We start from the raw sequence: 18,221 nt of genomic DNA on the forward strand, positions 1-18,221 counted from the left end.
TTCTCCCCGTGTTTGCGTGGGTTTGGTCCTACAACCCAAAGATGTGCAGGCTTGGTGGATTGGCCACGCTAAATTGCCCCTTGGGTTGTGTGAGTTAGATGGGGTTACTAGGTTACAGGGATAGGGTGGGAGACTGGTTAGGGTGCTCTTTCAGAGGGTCGGTGCAGACTCGATGACCTTCTGCACTGCAGGGTTTCTGTGATTCTATCATTCTATGAGCACTTTCAGTTGCAGTTTAATGAATTTTTCCTCATGTAGTAACTGAAGATGCTCACAAACAAAAGGATGCATAAAACAGGATATTATGAATACCACTCTTGTCTTATTGTTGTCTTTTGCTTCCCAGATATTGGTAATAATCACATTCTAGACTTGAAATTATCAGAACTCTTTAACTTGCCATACTACCTAGTGCACCAAAAGGACCAGTATGGACTAGCTCCGTTACACATCTCGTGAATGTCTTGCACAGCTGTGAAATGTGGTCCCCTGAAACACTTACACATAACAATTAGCCCCTAGCTCTTTGCAGATATTTACAGATAATAAAATAACATATAACATTTACATCCGGTACTTTTAGAAACTGAATAAATAGTAGTCACAATGAGGGACCAAAATGACCATTTCTCAGCGAAAATACCCAGGGGAAGGATTGTACAGATTGCGGCATCAACAGAAAATAAACTAAATATAACATGACTGAAGAGCAAACTTGCTTATGGGATGGAAGAAAAAGCAGCTCCGATGGGAGGAGCATGGTGATCGCCCAAAAATAGACAAACTGAGGCTAAGGGAAAGGGAGTCAAAATCCCTGGGCAATTGGAAGAGGCTAACCGGGCACTCAAACCATTCAATTTCCCGAGTCAAGATCTGACCCTGAGGCACAATGTTATTCCCTGCAGAGGAGGCTCCAACAACCTAATTCGGTCAATATGTTTAAAACTATTTCCCGGTACTGGGAACCCTGTAAATAACTGTTGTGATGCACAATGGGCTGTGTCTCAGTTAGGGTCAATTGGTACAGCAAGGGCTGGAGATGACTTAATGAGTCCCCTAAGCAGCACTCGAGAAAGCCAAATCCTTCTTGCCTATAAGCAGAGCACTCTTAACATAGACCTGATAAGCATAAGATTTAAACATGTTCCAATAAATGTTCTCATCGAAACCTATCGGGGGAATTTGAAATGATGGAAACTTCTCTTTTAACAGCTGTTATCAGTTGAGTTATTCGCTCAATATATTTGAAAATAAATCCCAAGTAAACAGCATGAGGTAAATAAATTTTACTTTATCTCCATTCACAAATGTAGAATCAGAAGTGAACCATTTTGAGGGTTATTTTGGAATCCAACCTCAGCTTAATCAATGGTCTCTCCAGTGTTGACACAGTGTGGTTAGATGTGAATGAGCCCTTCATTCAGTTTCAGCCCTAGGCGTGACACACACGTTAACGTGCTCGCTGTTAACAGTGCCATTTGGTGTCGGCACGGCTGTGTGCCCTTTTGCTGCTAGGAATAACATTTGGCATGGTTGATGACCTTAACAGGCACATAATGCTAGTGTTAAGAAAAGCCAGAGTTGCTTGTGTTTTATTTAGGTCTGGGCACTAATTAACTTTAAAGATTAAAGAGACGTGTATCTGTTCAAAAGCCAACCTCGAGAAATTTGCTCACAAGAGGCGGCGAAAGAATTGTCAAAAAACAAAACTGAGCACAAGCTATGGTTTATCATTTCAGTGTCTGTAGAAGTTTGATTCCAAGAGTTTGGAATGAAATACATTAACTTTTATGCTAAATAACATCCCCTAAGGCTTGGCATTTTAATATTGCAAGTATGGGATGTAAGATTGTTTATTTTGAACCATAGTTGGATACTTTTTTCTATTATAAATTTAGAGTACTCAATTATTTTTTTTCCAATTAAGGGGCAATTTAGCGTGACCAATTCACCTACCCTGCACATCTTTGGGTTGTGGGGGTGAAACCCACGCAGACACGGGGAGAATGTGCAAACTCCATACACACAGTGACCCAGGGCCCGGGTCCTCAGTGCCACATTACCAGTGCTAACCACTGCGCCGCCCGTGCCGAGGTGGATACTGTCGGAAAAATTGTTTTTTTTAACTGTTAAACCCGCTGTGCTGTTGTCCAGATGAGATGTCGACCCGGAATTCTCTGACTGTTGCGATTCACTTTTCCCAACGGCGTGGGGTGGCTTCGATGGGAAATCCCATTGACAAGCGGGGGAAAGATGAAATTCCGCCACCAGCAAATCGCACGCTCAAAAGAAACACCTGCTGCGGAGCCGAGAATCCAGCCCATTGTGTTTCATTTCATCTAAAAAGGATTATCACCGATGTTGCTCAATTTAAAGAGAGCAGACTGGAAAATGTGCTTGTTTTTCAATCTTTCATATAAAATGTTAATCTTAGCTTGTGGGCTTGATATTTTTTGCTTTAATTTTGAATTCTGGAAGTGACGGGGCTGTAAGTACATGTGGCCACAAGCCGGCATTTTCACTCCTCTCCCTCATCTGCCATGTTTGGATTTCAGAAGTTTGATTGACAATGAAGAAATGCAGATCCTCTGTAAATGGGCATCCCACTGTCTCTCTCGCGCAGCCCAGTGAACAATATCTGCAGAAACTTGATCGTACTCCAAGCCTACTGTCCAAGAAGCGTTTGGAAAATAGATCCATGCTCTTCCGAGACCAATCCATTTTGGCAGGGGGACTAAAGCATAAAACAGACAGCATTGGGTACACATTGGCAGGTCAGTGAGCATCTGAATGAGAAAGATTTGGCTCACAGTAAAGGTAAGGTCTGTCATCAGACACAGCCAGCCCCGGTAATGCGCCGCACCCAGCCCTTGGCCTGACCAACCAACTACATTTTTTGGTTCAAATATCCAATATTTGCCTTTTTCTTTCTGGTTCATTTAGTTTTGAAAGTAATCTTCAAAGTATGGAGACTGGGTATTTGGCTATACCAAATATGGGCGGAATTTTCCATTCTGCAGGCTGAGTGCAGTGCCGGGCGGGATTAGTGGCGAGTTTCTTGCTGATCGGCGGGTCAGGTTCCAGTACCTGACCTTCTGGTTTTTTTAACTCATTCATGGGACATGGACATCGCTGGCTGTGCCAGCATCTATTGCCTATTTGCCCGAGGGGGGCAGCTAAGAGTCAACCACATTGCTATGGGTCTGGAGTCACATGTAGGCCCGACCAGGTATGGGCGGCGGATTTCGTTCCCTAAAGGACATTAGTGAACCAGATGGGTTTTTACGACAATCGACAATGGTTTGAAACCTCATTAATTATGCGTAGATGAGCTGCTCCCTAAATCATGTGGCGGAGCAGGCACCAATTCGCTCACCATTGACTCAATATTTCTGCCGCCATACTTAAACGGCAGCCGAACAACCATTACTCTCTACAGCCCAGCCGTGTGGTCGGAAGGTCTGGAGATGGCCCTAAAGAACAAGAAGAGTGCCCCAAGTTTAGACATGGCTCCTTGGAGGTTTTAGTTAGAGGTGTGCAAGAACACTGGCAGGTTCTTTTTCCCAGGGATGGATCCAGGAGGTCCAACAATCTCACGTCAGCAACCTCGGAGGCAGTTACGAAGATGCTCAGCTCTGCAGGCAACCAACCAGAGAATGCCATCCAGTGCACCAGTGCAGGAAGAAGATGAATGATCTTACATGCACTGCCAGGGTAAGTTAACCTTCAGCTCACTGCAAACTCACACTCTCATCATGACATTATGCACTCAAAGCATCACACAGCTGAGGGATTTCACACAACATTAGCGTAGCCGCTATCAGGACTTAAAGGTCATTCACCATCTATCATCCTGCATAAATAGCATCTTTAGCCCTTGCCTCTGCTCCATCCCTTCTCATCACATTCCATCCATTTGTCTTCCTGCTGACCAAGCTTTCGCACAACAAGAGAAAGCAATCCCAGACTGGAGGAGGGATAGCTGATAACCAGGAGCTCGCCAAATTCAAGGTGAATGCCTCTGAATTGGCAGAGGGGGAGGATGGGTCGGTGTGAGGACAGATATCGCTCCTGTGGTGTAGGTGAGATCAGCCTCTCCCAGAAAGCGAGTGTGGATGAACCGTCCATGAGTTGATCATATCCTGACATTCACTATGAATGACATGCAATTTTGCATTAAGCCTGTTTGTGAACCAAGTTTCTCTTACAGGCAGCAGCAGATCCAGACAGACCAGTATTGGCAACACAAGCCCTAGGCCTCAGACCTCAGCGGAGGATAACAAGGAGCCATTTGAAGAGGACCCATCACCATGTTCACCTGCACCCTGCACTAGCACAGAGACACGCACCCCAGAGTGTCATGGATCTAGATTAGGCTCAGCGTCACATTGTGGGAAGCACCTCCCCGACACGTCTGTGCAGCATTCAGAGTCAAAGACAGCCCCCGGTCTCTGGCACGCAGAGGACTGCAAGGGAACAGGCACCCACTGAGTTTGAGTCACATGATGAGACTTTGAAAACATCCGTCACAAACATGCCGGAGATGCAAAGATAGGCGGCGGAACATCAGGCAGAGCAGCGAGAGGCAGTCGACAGACTCGAGCAAAGGATCAAGGAGTGCGTCCACATTCTGGCTGTTGTCATGACTCTGACAAGCAAGCACCTCGAGGTCTCGTCGTGAACGGTGGTGGCCGCCTTGGAGATCTTAGTCCAGTGGATCCTCAAAGTCACAAAGGAAGTGAGGGTGGATTGCTACATGCCACTTGTACCCGGTCATGAATGAGAGTGTTCTAATTTCCTGCTGGTGGAGCACAGCATTCGGAGCAGGAATGTGATTCTGCTGAGTTACGTTTTTAATGCGGATTCATGAGATGTTAGTGCATGCAAATAGACTTCCAGTCGTGTGTCAGCGGGAAATCCAACCCACATTCAGCCCGTCATGAAAGTGGCAAGGGGAAAATTGCGACTTGTTTTCCTGCTGACGGGATTTCGACTTTTGGCCTCTCTCCGAATTTTCAGCTCCCACCCACCACGAAACCTGCTGCTGGCAGGAGCAGAAAATTCTGGCCTACGTGACAGAAATATTGACCAGAAGTGGAGGGCGCGATCTTCCAGCTGTTCAGCGCCATGGGATAGATTCAATGTGAAATCCCATTGACAGCGGCGGGATCCTCAGTGGCCGGCTGTCTCTCACCACTGAGAAATACGTTGTGGGGAGGCCAGAGAATCCCGCCCGTAAACTTCCTGTGGTAACCATTTGGTTAAATCTACGTGATATTTAATGCGGTGCATTAAGTCTAGACTGAGGGAGCAAAAGAAATCCTCGAATCAAGCGCTGGTTGGTTTTGGAATTCAATCTTGCAGAAGGCTGAATCGGTGTACAAAGGAACGTTTATTAGTAGAGCAGGTGGAAACAACTCTGGCACACCAGAGTTCTTTCCTGCCCTCTAGCTTGGATTTTATGTACAGTGATTACTTGTAGTTCAGGAACTTTAAAACTTTGGCAGTATTTTACACAATGTTTATATTTTTTGTGCGAATTTTGCTTTCAATTTAGTCACATTTGTTCAATTCTGAATTTGGCCTTGTCGGTTAGACCAGTGAGTCGGAAGTGAATTTTATTTGGGGCCAATCACCGAAGCCTGCACAAATACCTACTTAATCAAAGCATGTCACTGTCCAACTTACTGTTGCATTATTAACTTTGCATGCATTATTAACCCTGATCCTATTATTAACTCTGCTGTACCAGTTGTTGCATCATTATTTAACGGAAGGTGCGGGCAAAGCCAGTTGTGTCAAGGCAGCAGGGTAGTGGGTAGAGGGGTGACGCTTCAAACAAGACTTCATCATGAGAAACCTCTGCCAGGTAGCTGAGACTGTGGATAACTGTGCTGATAATTTACTGTTACTACAGTCATCTCAAAAGTGGCAAATACCTCCCAACTCTCAGCTCAGCCATCAGCATTTTGGATCGCCTTTTTGTTCATTTTACCAAATAACTGAGAAGCATTGCTAAAACAGTCTTTCTCCAGCCACCAGCAGTGGTTTGTGGTTAATAGAACCAATGCAGGGTTTCCCGCACGGCCTGCTCGACTCGAATGTATGGTTCATGATCTATAAATGCTCAGTCGATACTGTAGGTAGACCACAGGAAGAGGAAGGAGCTGGTAAATCTGGACTACCTACTAAATCAAAACAAAAGGCATATGATTCCGGTTTACAAATAAAATGTTTGGTGGCTTGCTCCTTTGTTGTCTCAGTTGGTAAAAACAATGGGTTTGGGGTGGGGGTGATGTGTAGAGTCATAGAGCTTTACAGTGCAGAAAGAGAAGCTCTTTGGCCCATTGTGTCTCCACCAGCCATTAAACACCTATCTATTCTGATCCCATTTTCCATTATTTGGTCGGTAGCCTTGTATGCGATAGCATTTTTTTAAATATAAATTTAAAGTGCCCAATTCTTGTTTTTTCCAATTAAGCGGCAATTTAGCATGGCCAATCCACCTACCCTGCATATCTTTGGGTTGTGGGGGTGAGACCCATGCAGACAAGGTGAGAATGTGCAAACTCCACACGGACAGTGACCTGGGGCCAGGATCGAACCCGGGTCCTCGGTGCCGTGAGGCAGCAGTGTTAACCACTGCGCCATTGCTATGGCATTCTAAGCGTTCATCTAGATTCTTCCTAAATGTTGTGAGGGTCCCCGCTTCTACCACCCTTTCAGGCAGTGATTTTAACTTTGTGTGATAGTGTAAATGGGTAACATTGATCACCCTTTATTGCCAGAGACAAATTGAACAAGTTGTACAATGGACATCATATTCAGTAGCTTCAATTTCATATCATATTCTAAAGCCAAAATTGGCCCTATCAAATCTTACAAACTAGGGAATGCCACACCTTTTGATCATTAGTCTCTCCTGTCATAGCTTTTCTGGCTGAGGTGATGGTGGATATGTTGGGTTTACCCACCCTGCTCTGTAGAAAGTGAATCAACCAGAATTCCTTTCCTTGACCAATACTGAATTGCACACCTATAGCATTAGCAGTATCTGTTCAATTGAACCTCAAGTACAGCCAAGGGAACAGACATTTTATACAACACAAACTGAGTGAAAATAGTCTCAATGCCAAAACACACAAACCTTGCTCTATAACAGTCTTTTAAAATATGGGTTTTAGAAGAGACGTGCGCCCTTTCACCTCTGGGCCCAGGGTTCCAATCCAGCCAAGTCTGATGGGATGAAAAGTGTTCTCTGTCTGTTGACTATAAAGGTCGTATGTCAAACAAATTTTCAGCCTCAGCCCAGTTTTTTGTGGGCATGGGTCCACAGCGTAAAAATGTTCCTAATTTGTATTCTCATTTAGCAAGGCCAGAGGATGGCTGGTGTGGGAAATAAAAAAATAAACATTGGTACAGTTGAGGGTATATTTGCGACATTAGGCCTGACGTAGACTGCAAGATGGGGGGGACGGGACTTTTTGGCCATTCACACTGGCGGCACCTTACGGTCCCACCGAGGGCACTTATGGTCCCACCAACGGCACCCCTCAGCTACGGGTCTTGCAGCGGCAAGGGTACGTTCAACGGGAAACCTCGTTGACAACGGCGACACCAGAAGATCTAGCCACTGGCGAGCCGCCCTCTGCCTCTGCAGAACATGCTGCGGAGGGGGTGGGAAGTCCCACACGGGGGTAAAAAGACGTAGTGGGCAGAATTTTCCCCAAAACAGGCAGAGTGACGCAGAGGGCAGGATAATAGTAAGAAGGCCATCTGTCCCATAGGCGACTTTCCCTGCCGTACTCTTTGGCTCAAAGCTGAAAGAAATGAAAGGGCGGGGCCCACGACATCATGCCAATTGAGCCCAACCCACCAGCAACTTCAATTTTAATTAAAAATAAAAAAAACTTTCACCCAGATCCTTCGTATCTCAAGAAGGAGTTATTCCAATAAGAAAACATTCCAGCCCTCAGTATCCCGACAAAGAAACTTTTAACCTTTAGTAAGTCAAAAACAGGACATTCTGGCTCTAAGTATCCTGACAAGTCAGCATTCTGGCCGTTGATATGCTAAAGGAGACAGGCTCACAGTACATTGTGAAAGATATGTTCTGGCACTTAATATTCTGAGCCACGGACATTGTGTCCTGCATTAGCGGTTTGGAGACCTCGCAAAAGAAGTTTGTGTAGGAGTCTAAAATCATGTTAATAGTTGAAAACATGAACACCTATAATTCATATATAAACCGACAAAATCAACTCCAATTAATTACAAGGCAGGAATTGGGGATCTGAACGCTGATTGTAAATGAAGGATCCAATCACATTTTTAAATCCTCAGCATTAATTTTCGACATTCCAGGAAGTTGGGTGCAAAATCTAAAATTCAAAAGCGCAGCTCAGCAGCAGAGCAAAAACAGAGATATATGGCTTCTGCTATTCCAATTAATTTAAGTTTGGTTTTAATTCCTGCGGGGACATAGAAATCCTATAATATGGTGGGAGGGATGCAGAAATGCCTTTTTGTGTGGAAGAGAAAAATAGATTTTTTTGGGGGGAGGGGGATACTTCTTTGAATGAAGCCATTCAGGAAGTCTGCAACAGCCTAACCTCAATGAACTTGAATCCTTCGACCAGCTGTGGTTCGTCAGACAACGAACAGGCCCGGCCACACAATAGAGGAAGCGCTGTCAACCGTGGGCAGGTTTAATAACTCCACTTGGGCTCTTTAGTTGGCTGAGGGTGGGATTGCAGGACGGGAGGTGGGGGGGAGGTGGCGAGTGCCGTCCGATGTATATCGCCCTCCTATTATTTGCTCCTTGCAGCGTACTGATGGTCTAATTATTTCTTTTTGCTGCGGTCACTGCTGACCAAAGCTGACCAGAACCTTCAGTCACTTATCAAATGATTGATGTTGCATTTGCAAGTATCTTACGGGAGCTTTCAGTTAACGGGAACAATGAAGAGGTAGATCAAAAATAGATGTGTTAGTCCTTTACTTCAACATTCAAAGTAGCCAATATCAAACTGCTTAAAACATTGGAATGTAGCTACAGAATATTAAGTTTATGTTTCTTCAAGGTTGAGTCCGCATTCTTTTTAAAAAATGTACTGTACTCCCCGAAAAGGCACCGGAATGTGGCGACTAGGGGCTTTTCACAGAAACTTAATTGAAGCCTACTTGTGACAATAAGCGATTATTATTATTATTATTATTATTATTATTATTATAAAAGAAAGTATTTTTAAGGAAACTAATGTCTTTACTGAAGAAGTGTTGTTGGGTAAACTGTTTTGAAAGATATTTTTAAAGATTAGAAATAGATCTTATTGATACACAGTATCAATAGAACACCAATAATCATGAGATCAGTGACAGTGATGAGTTTCTGAATTTTGTATGAATGTGGCTTTAAAGGAGTAAGATAGTACTATAATAATAATAATCTTTATTGTCAAAGTAGGCTTACATTGACACTGAAATTAAGTTACTCTGAAAAGCCCCTAGTCGCCACATTCCGGCGCCTGTTTGGATACACTGAGGGATAATTCAGGATATCCAAATTACCTAACAGCACGTCTTTCAGGACTGTGGGAGGAAACCGGAGCACCCGGAGGAAACCCACGCGAACACGGGGAGAACGTGCAGACTCCGCGCAGACAGTAATCCAAGCCGGGAATCAAACCTGGGACCCTGGCGCTATGAAGCAACAGTGCTATCCACTGTGCTACCATGCCGCTTTTTACAACTTAAGACATCCCATAGCGCTTTATAGTCAGTGAAAGATGTTTGGAGTCTCGTCATTTGGAGTGTACAATTCTTGCTGTAGATGCATAAATCAGCAAATATTTGATTCAAAACTTATGGGCATGTCTAACCAACAATCATGGTGCATGAAGAAAGCTGATGATTTTGTACAATGTACGTTTATGTGTCAAGCAGATTCAGAATAACAGTGGTTTTCAATTTACAAAGGGTGATAGTTACAGCAGAAAATTCTGTAACTTGGCTGATCAGGCAACATAACATAGCATTTAAAATAATTCCTCTGAGACATTTCCGAGAGCTGTAAAGTGCCAGAAAATACAAATCTTTCATTCCCATGGCGCTCTTCATCAAAATAATTTTTTTTAAAAACAGCGTAACCTTGTTTCAAGACATTGCGCAGATGATGTCGGAATCTTTTTCAGAGTGTGAATGAGTTTGGGCAGTTTTGCCGACATGCTAGCTTCTAAATATAGTAACAGTACTAAAAAATTATGCAAGGGGCAGCAAGGTGTTGCAGTGGTTAGCACTGCTGCCTCACAGCGCTGAGAACCCAGGTTCGATCCCAGCCCTCGGCCACTGTCCGTGTGGCGTTTGCACATTCTCCTTGTGTCTGAGTGGGTCCCACCCTCACAACCCAAAGATGTGCAGGGTAGGTGGATTGGCAATGCTAAATTGCCCCTTAATTAGAAAAAATTAATTGGGCACTCTAAATTTATTTATTTTTTAAAATGATGCAAGATCATTTTTATTGCAGCAGAGTAACGTGAAGCCATCAACAAAAAAAACTTGCGCGATCCTCATAGCTATTCCGCATGCCTTTAAAATTCCAGTCACACAGCTGCAAATAGCCTACTGATAATAATAATCTTTAGTAGTGTCACAAGTAGCCTTACATTGACACTGCAATGAAATTACTGTGAAAATCCCCTCATCGCCGCACTCCAGCATCTGTTCGGGCACACAGGGAGAATTCAGAATGTCCAATTCACCTAACAAGCACGTCTTTCGGGGTCTTATAACAGGAAAGCGGAGCACCCGGAGGAAACACACGCAGACACGGGGAGAACGTGCAGACTCCGCACAGACAGTGACCCAAGCCGGGAATCGAACCCGGGTCCCTGGTGCTGTGAAGCAACAGTGCTAACCACTGTGCAACCGTGCAGCCAGAGGTACGATGGTAGAAAAGAATAGGATAGATTAAATCTATACCTCTCAATAATTGGAAATTATGGAATGACTAATAAAAACATTGTATGGTTTACTTGCAGTTCCTTAAGGTGTAGGCAGTGCCATTTAGACAAACAGGGGCAGCAGCTCTTTAACAGAATTACAGACTGAATCTGTACGTTTAGTCTACTGCACACTGAAATGTTACAGCTCCTTTATCCCAGGACTTGTAAATGTCAATGCACGACTGTTAACATTATACCTTATATTAATAGCACCTTTGAATGTTCTATTTGGCAGATGAGGACAAATATTCCACAGTAAGGCGAATAAAGCGGAACGTCCTTATTTAAAATAGGTAAGTGAAATTAGAATCCACTTTCCTTTCCTTTTCAATTATTGCTAATTAATTCAGATGACAGCTGCTTTTGATGTCCATTTTTATATCTATGACTATTCTTTCACGCAGCTAAAATTATGGGCTGTATTTTACATGTCCCTGCCTGGTGCGTCCTCTGTGGGGGGAGGGGGGCATGTAAAATAGGTCAGGTGCTCGCCCCATCACCTTCCCATCCACCCTCAAGCTCACCACCATAATACGGGGGGTGTGTGGACGGGCTCTGGATTCGGCAACCTGCCCACCATACTTAAATAGATAATCAAGGGTTAATTAGGCTTGTTATCAAGCCAATCGACCTCAGTAATACACTGCCCATGCCATAAAATGGTTGGAATGGGCAGTCCGATGGCTGTTGACAGCTCAGTTTGTCTAAAAGAATTCTTCAAAGGGGGTATTCTATCTTCAGGAGCTGCCCTTTGTGGATTGAGGCATGAACCCTGTAGTGATCTGCATATCTGTATATACATAAGGGGTTAATGTGTAGTAATAACAGCTAAGTGATCACTAGATGGCAGCACTAACAAGGGGTATAAAAGACAGATTCAATCTGAGTTCCCGCCTCTTCGTGTGTATTGTGACTAGTGACCAGAGGTAGAGAGAGTTAGCTCTGAGTGCGAGTGTAGTTGATCTTAGTTTATTCTTATTCAATCTTGTTTATTTAGTGTCTAATAAAAGTACTGGAGATAGAACAAACTCACAATTTATTTGTTTAAGTTACTCAATAAATTATTTGCTTTCATTGAACGATTATGAGTGTTAATCAATATCGAGTTCAAGAGCATCTTGGTAAGAAGCAAATTAATAATATATATTACACTAAGTAATATAACAAACCCTGCAAGAATAAAAACCTCTTTTTTTTCTCAACCGTCTGCTGCCTTAAAGCTATCTCTCTTTCGCCAATACCCGGGGCACATCTATTTCTGGGATCCATGGGCATTTTTCTTATTCATTGCAGTCCCGACAGTGTCCACTAATGCGCTCTTGGTGCTGCTGAGGCTGTTGGAGATAGGAGCTAATCTGGTTGGCAGGCAGTCCCCGAGGGAAGAACTTCCTCCCCAGTAAGAGGCAGAAGTCCCACCCTGGCCCTGTTTAGCCTGCCCACAGCGCTTTATGCCTGCAGGACATGGTCTACTCCACGCTAACTTTGGCCAAGGGCGATCAAGTTGAGAAAGACATTTCAGAATTCTGCTCCACAGATCTAAACAGCGGTCAAATCCTGTGACAACATCATGTCGTTTGGTTTATTTCCTGCCCTCAACCTGCCCTACTTCTATGATGACCTCCCACCCAATGGCTCAGCCTGGATTCTTTGAACGTCAAAACCTGGTTTCTTGTATGCCACCCGATGTCACTGCCTGTTCATGCCACTGGCTTGTTGGGAGAAAGAGAACATCAACTGTGCGTGCAGGTCGGATTTGAATAACATTACAGGAACATGTGTTTCCTGTGAGAGTAAATAAGAGAGAGCCCATGACTGTGCAAACAGTATGTAGGTCACTAGAAGAGGGAATGGTTCGATGGCTGAAAGGGCTCCTCTTATTCCATGCTTTCATACAAATTCCCCCCCACATCCATGGATGTCACGGTGCATTTTGACAAGCGCTTACAAAACAGCAGAATCTCCAATGGCTGGGCTTGGACCAACATTCTGAATATTCACCTGGAACCCTTGCATGACAAAACCATTATTTTCTTGCCTAGTTTCTCCTTTTCTGAAGCCACAATATCATTTTGTTCTTTACTTCTGCATTTGCCTTCATTCCCATGCCCCACCATCAAAAGAAATCCTCAGACATTTGGTGCGATTTAAGGTGGTTAAGGTGATTTGTCCACAGGGGTCGATCAAACTCGATCGCGGATTGGTTTGGCGATGTGGGCCCTTTGTGTTCCAGGTTCTGACAGTCGCTACACTTCAAAAAATATTTTTATTAGTTGTTAAGTGCTTTGGAAGATCCTGAGTTTGTGAAAGTTTTTTTTAATATAAATTTAGAGTACCCAATTCATTTTTTCCAATTAAGGGGCAATTTAGCGTGGCCAATCTACCTACCCTGCACATCTTTGTGTTGTGGGGGTGAAACCCACGCAAACACTGGGAGATTGCGCAAACTCCTCACGGACAGTGATTCAGAGCTGGGATCGGACCTGGACCTCGGTGCCGTGAGGCAACAGGGCAAACCCACTGCGCCACCGTCTGCCCTCGGTTAGGAAAGTTGCTACAGGTTGAGGGTCCCTTGTCCGAAATTCCAAAATCGGCGCTTTTTTTCAAGCGCGTCGCACATGCGCAGTTCCCAATGGTCGCCACGCATACGCCCAACAAGCACCACGTATGCGCAGTTCCCAATTGGCGCCATGCATATGCCCAACAAGCACCACGTATGCGCAGTTCCCAATGGGCGCCACGCATACGCCCAACAAGCACCACGTATGCGCAGTTCCCAATTGGCGCCATGCATACGCCCAACAAGCACCACGTATGCACAGTTCCCAATGTGCGGTGCACCTGTGCAGTATATTCCGAAATTCTGAAAATTCACAAATCCAATACACACTCGACCTTAAGCAATTCGGAGAAGAGGTTTTCAACCTGTTTATAAACACGTGTTGTCTTCTGCTCTTTCTCGTTTTAGTTCTCTCTTTCTCTCTTTCATAGAATTTAAAGTGCAGAAGGAGGCCATTCGGCCCATCGTGTTTGCACCGGTCCTTGGAAAGAGCAACCTACTCAAGCTCACACCTCCACCTTATTCCCATAACCCAGTAACCCCCCCTAACCTTTTTTTTGGACACTAAGGGCAATTTAGCATGGCCAATCCACCTAACCTGCACAGCTTTGGACTGTAGGAGGAAACCGTAGCACCCGGAGGAAACCCACGCAGTCACGGGGAGAACGTGCAGACTTGGCACAGGCAGTGACCCAAGCCAGGAATCGAACCTCGGACCCTGGAGCTGTGAAGCAACAGTGCTAACCACTGTGATGCTGTGTTGACTCCCTCTTCCTTTCTCTCTCCCTCTGTCTCACCAGACAGAGTAATATCCGTAGACAATGACATTTTACTGTTTAACCAAAATTGGCAATCTTGTTTTTGATTACAAATACATTTCGAGATGCAGTTTTGGTTAAAACATCTTCCAAATTCCACCAACCTACCAGAGGTGAGGGTTCAATGCTGTTTGCTAAGGTTTGTTTTAAATCCAGTCAGCAGAATTTCATGGTCGGGATTCTCTGACCCCGCGCCGGGTCTGAGAATCGCCGGCGGGCCACACGAATCGCGCCACGCCGCCCCGACGCCGGGAGAATCGGCGGCATTGGCGCCAGGGTGGTTGGCGCGGCGCCAGTCACGGGCCGCTCTATGCGGCCGGCCTGCCAATTCTCCGGCCTGGATGGGCTGAGCGGCCGTAGGAAAAGAGCCGAGTCCCGCCGGCGCCGTTCTAACCTGCTCTGGGCCGGCGGGACCTCAGCGTGTAAGGGTCGGTGGTGGCCTGTGGGGGGGAGGGGAGGGGGGGCCTCCGATGTGGCTGGCCCGCGATCGGGACCCACCGATCGGCGGGCCGGCCTCTGTGGCTGGGGGCCTCCTTTCCGATGCACCGGCCCCTGTAGCCCTGCGCCATGTTGCGTTGGGGCCGGCACGTTGAAGGAGGCCACTGCGCATGCGCGTGTTGCCGCCGGCGCTACTGCACATGTCCTCGTTGGCGCCGGTGCAACTGTGCATGCGCAGACCCTGCGGCGCACAGTTCGCGCCGGGATCTGCAGCCGGAACGGCGCAAACCAGTAGGGGCCAGAATTAGATGTGGGAGCGGCCCGTTCACGCCGTCGTAAAACGCGACGGCGATTACGACGGTGTGGACACTCTGGCGTGGAGTCGGAGAATCCTGCCCCATATCTTTGGGGCCGTTCCTCAGTAAAGAACTTGCATACCTAAAAGTGCATAGTGGAAACTTGAAACAAAAGCAGTGTTATAGGATTTAGGAGCTAGCTCCAATGTTTGGAATGTTCTGACATTTTTACAGATATGATAGTCTGACATTTTTTTTTGTGTCTCGTTTCTGGAATTTGTCAATAAGGAGATGACCTGCCACAAAATGTGGTCCAAACGTTAGGGATTTGAAGGTGTATTATTTTACACAGGGGTTGAGACTAGGTATCAATGCTGTTTCTGCACCTATGATTGGAATCGTGCCTGGGCCCTGATACCTGTCACACACCGAGCCCAAGAGGAGATTGAAGCAATACCCAGCAGTCAACAAACTTCTTTCTTCCTTCTCGCTTTCAGACTCTGCTCCAAAATAAAAAGTTTCAAAGCTCGTCCCGTTTGGATTGCCAGGTAGCTGGCTTTAGTGTGACCTTTAGTCCGAAAGCAGATCCATTAATGGGGCATTGCAACTTCAGACTCCGCAGTTTATTCAGACGTGACAGATGGTCCAAATGGGGCACGTAACAAAGGAGTAAAGAAAATAATCATCCCGCCTTTTGGGTGGGATGTTAAAACCTCTTCTTCTTAGCCAGCCCCTCAGAGTCGAGGATGGGTTGATGTTAAACCAAACTGCTCTTTTGGGCGTCATGGCGCAATTTGGCGAAGTCCAAGGGGGTGATCCCCAGTATAGTGGTCAACATTTACCCCTCAAACAACACCATTAATAAAAAAAATTCAAAATGTTTTTATTGACTTTCTCATTCTCGGTTACACATTTCAGTTCGTAGGTTAAGTTACAAGTTGCGAAACCGCGCAAAGCAAAAAAACAATTAAGGAAAAGTTAAAATTACAAAAGAGATAAACCAAGGAGCGAGAAAGAAAACAGAAACAAACAAGTATGTACGATATATATTTACACTTACTTGTCTTCCCTCTGTGGCTGTAGTCCCCATTTGGCTGATCTGCCTCAGCTGTACTCCCCAGCATTGGCCCCAGCGTCTATTAACCGGCATGGTTTTTTTTTTTTTGCTGTTCGCTCTGGTTATCCGCTTGCCCTCAGGCCCATCCCCCGCGGCTCTGTCCCTTGTACCTCGCAATCTTTTCTGTGAGCTGAAAGGGATAAGTGGCCTATTCCTGATCCGATGCTGATGCCCTGACCAGTACTTATCCCTCAAACGACATCACTGAAATAGACAGACTGGTAGAAGAGACTTTGTATCATCCAGCACTCTTAACAACCAGAATTCTCAACTAACCAGAATTTCTGATATTTCCCCTAATTGGGCTAGAGGGGCTGGTTTAGCACAGTGGACTAAACAGCTGGCTTGTAATGCAGAATAATGCCAGCAGTGCGGGTTCAATTCCCGTACCAGCCTCCCTGAACAGGCGCCGGAATGTGGCGACTAGGGCTTTTCACAGTAATTTCATTGAAGCCTACTTGTGACAATAAGCGATGATTATTATTATTATTATTATTATTATTATTAATATAAATCATCACTTTACCAACCGGAAGCTATTACAAAATTATTCGGAACCTGCACCTGTATACTGTACAATTTTATGTGTTGATTTATATTTTAATGTACTGTTGAAGATTCAAAGTAAAAGGAATCCTATTCATTACTTGCATATTAGTTCATACTTCGAGTATTGTGCAGTATTCCATTGGTAAATGGAACTTTTTGTTAACCAGCATTGTTGATTAACCGGCATCGCCCATTTCCCCCCGCATGCCAGGTTTTACCGTACATCATTGTTTTTTTTAATAGGTCAAGAGTGGTCAAGTATATTTTAGCTGAAAAAGAAATGACATTGCGATGGGAGATATTGAAAGGAACTTTCACTCAACTTTGCTTTCCACCAGGGCTATACACTAAATGCTGGATCAGTGTTTGAGTAACCAATAAATCAGGCCCAGAAACAATGAGCTAGCAGCACAGTTTGGTTTTAAAAGGATGATTAGCAATTAGCGGGTGCTGTTCACCACCTCAGGATATCCCAAAGTGTTGCACATCCAATGAACGCTTTTCAAGCGTGCTCTCCGTTGTCATGTGGGCTGCCATCATGCATCCAGCCATGTACCATAGAATCCCTACAGTGTAGAAGGAGGCCATTCAGCCCATCGAGTCTGCACCGACCCTTGGAAAGAGCACCTTACTTAAGACGACGCTGCCACCCTACCCCCATAATCCAGTAACCCTCCCCTATTCTCTTGGACACTAAGGGGCAATTTAGCATGGCCAATCCACCTAACTTGCGATCTTTGGATTGTGGGAGGAAACCGGAGCACCTGGAAGAAACCCACGCAGATACGGGGAGAACGTGCAGACTCCAGACACACCGTGACCCGAGGCCGGAATTGAACCCGGGTCCCTGGAGCTGTGAGGCAGCAGTGCTGGCCACCGTGCCGCCTACCACAAATAGAAAACCACTAATGACCGGATAATCTATATTTCTGCGGTGTTGGTTGAGGGATTAGTATTGGCCAGGACATTGGGTAGAACTCCCCAACTCTTCTTCAAAGTAATGACTTTTACGGCCACCTGAGAGCTAAGTTTACCATCTCAGCCCAAAGATGGCAGTTCCTCCAGTGCATCACTCCCTTTGTGGGAGTGGGAATATGTGCTCGGGTCCCTGGAGTAGAGTCGCTATTTACAGTAAAAATAATATCTGGAACTGTTTTGGGAAATGTAAGGCTTGCAACAGTTTAGTACGGAAAGTATTCCTGGGGTCATCAAGCGAGTCACCGAAAAACCCAAAGGACCAACGTCTGATCTGTAAACCATTCCGATCCTCCTGGTTTAAGAGAGCAAACTGATGGAATGATTTTAACTTAGTTTCTCCCCAGTGCCGTTTGGCCAAAGAAATGACAAAATGCATGAGTGCCAAAGAAAACAGTTGATGCACTCAGAAAACCAAGGGCAGGACTTTAAGCTGCAGTGATTGAAGATGAAGGTCTGGAGTCTGTT

At 45.2% G+C, this 18,221-nt stretch overlaps 1 protein-coding gene across 5 annotated transcripts in view; it reads left to right on the forward strand.

Annotated features, from left to right (window-relative positions):
* The window catches only part of gli2a (GLI family zinc finger 2a), a 564,217-nt gene that overhangs the window by 63,330 nt on the left and 482,666 nt on the right, over nt 1–18,221 (forward strand). For 4 of the 5 annotated variants that reach the window (XM_072470222.1, XM_072470208.1, XM_072470205.1 and 1 more), the window contains one exon: nt 11,239–11,296. The exons of the other annotated variant lie outside the window; for it this stretch is intronic. The gene's annotated coding sequence lies outside the window, so the exon portion shown is untranslated. The remainder of the gene's footprint in view (nt 1–11,238; nt 11,297–18,221) is intronic. 5 annotated transcript variants of the gene reach the window in all.

This window comes from Scyliorhinus torazame, chromosome 2 (genome assembly GCF_047496885.1).
Source record: "Scyliorhinus torazame isolate Kashiwa2021f chromosome 2, sScyTor2.1, whole genome shotgun sequence".
NCBI classification, from domain to species: Eukaryota; Metazoa; Chordata; class Chondrichthyes; order Carcharhiniformes; family Scyliorhinidae; genus Scyliorhinus; species Scyliorhinus torazame.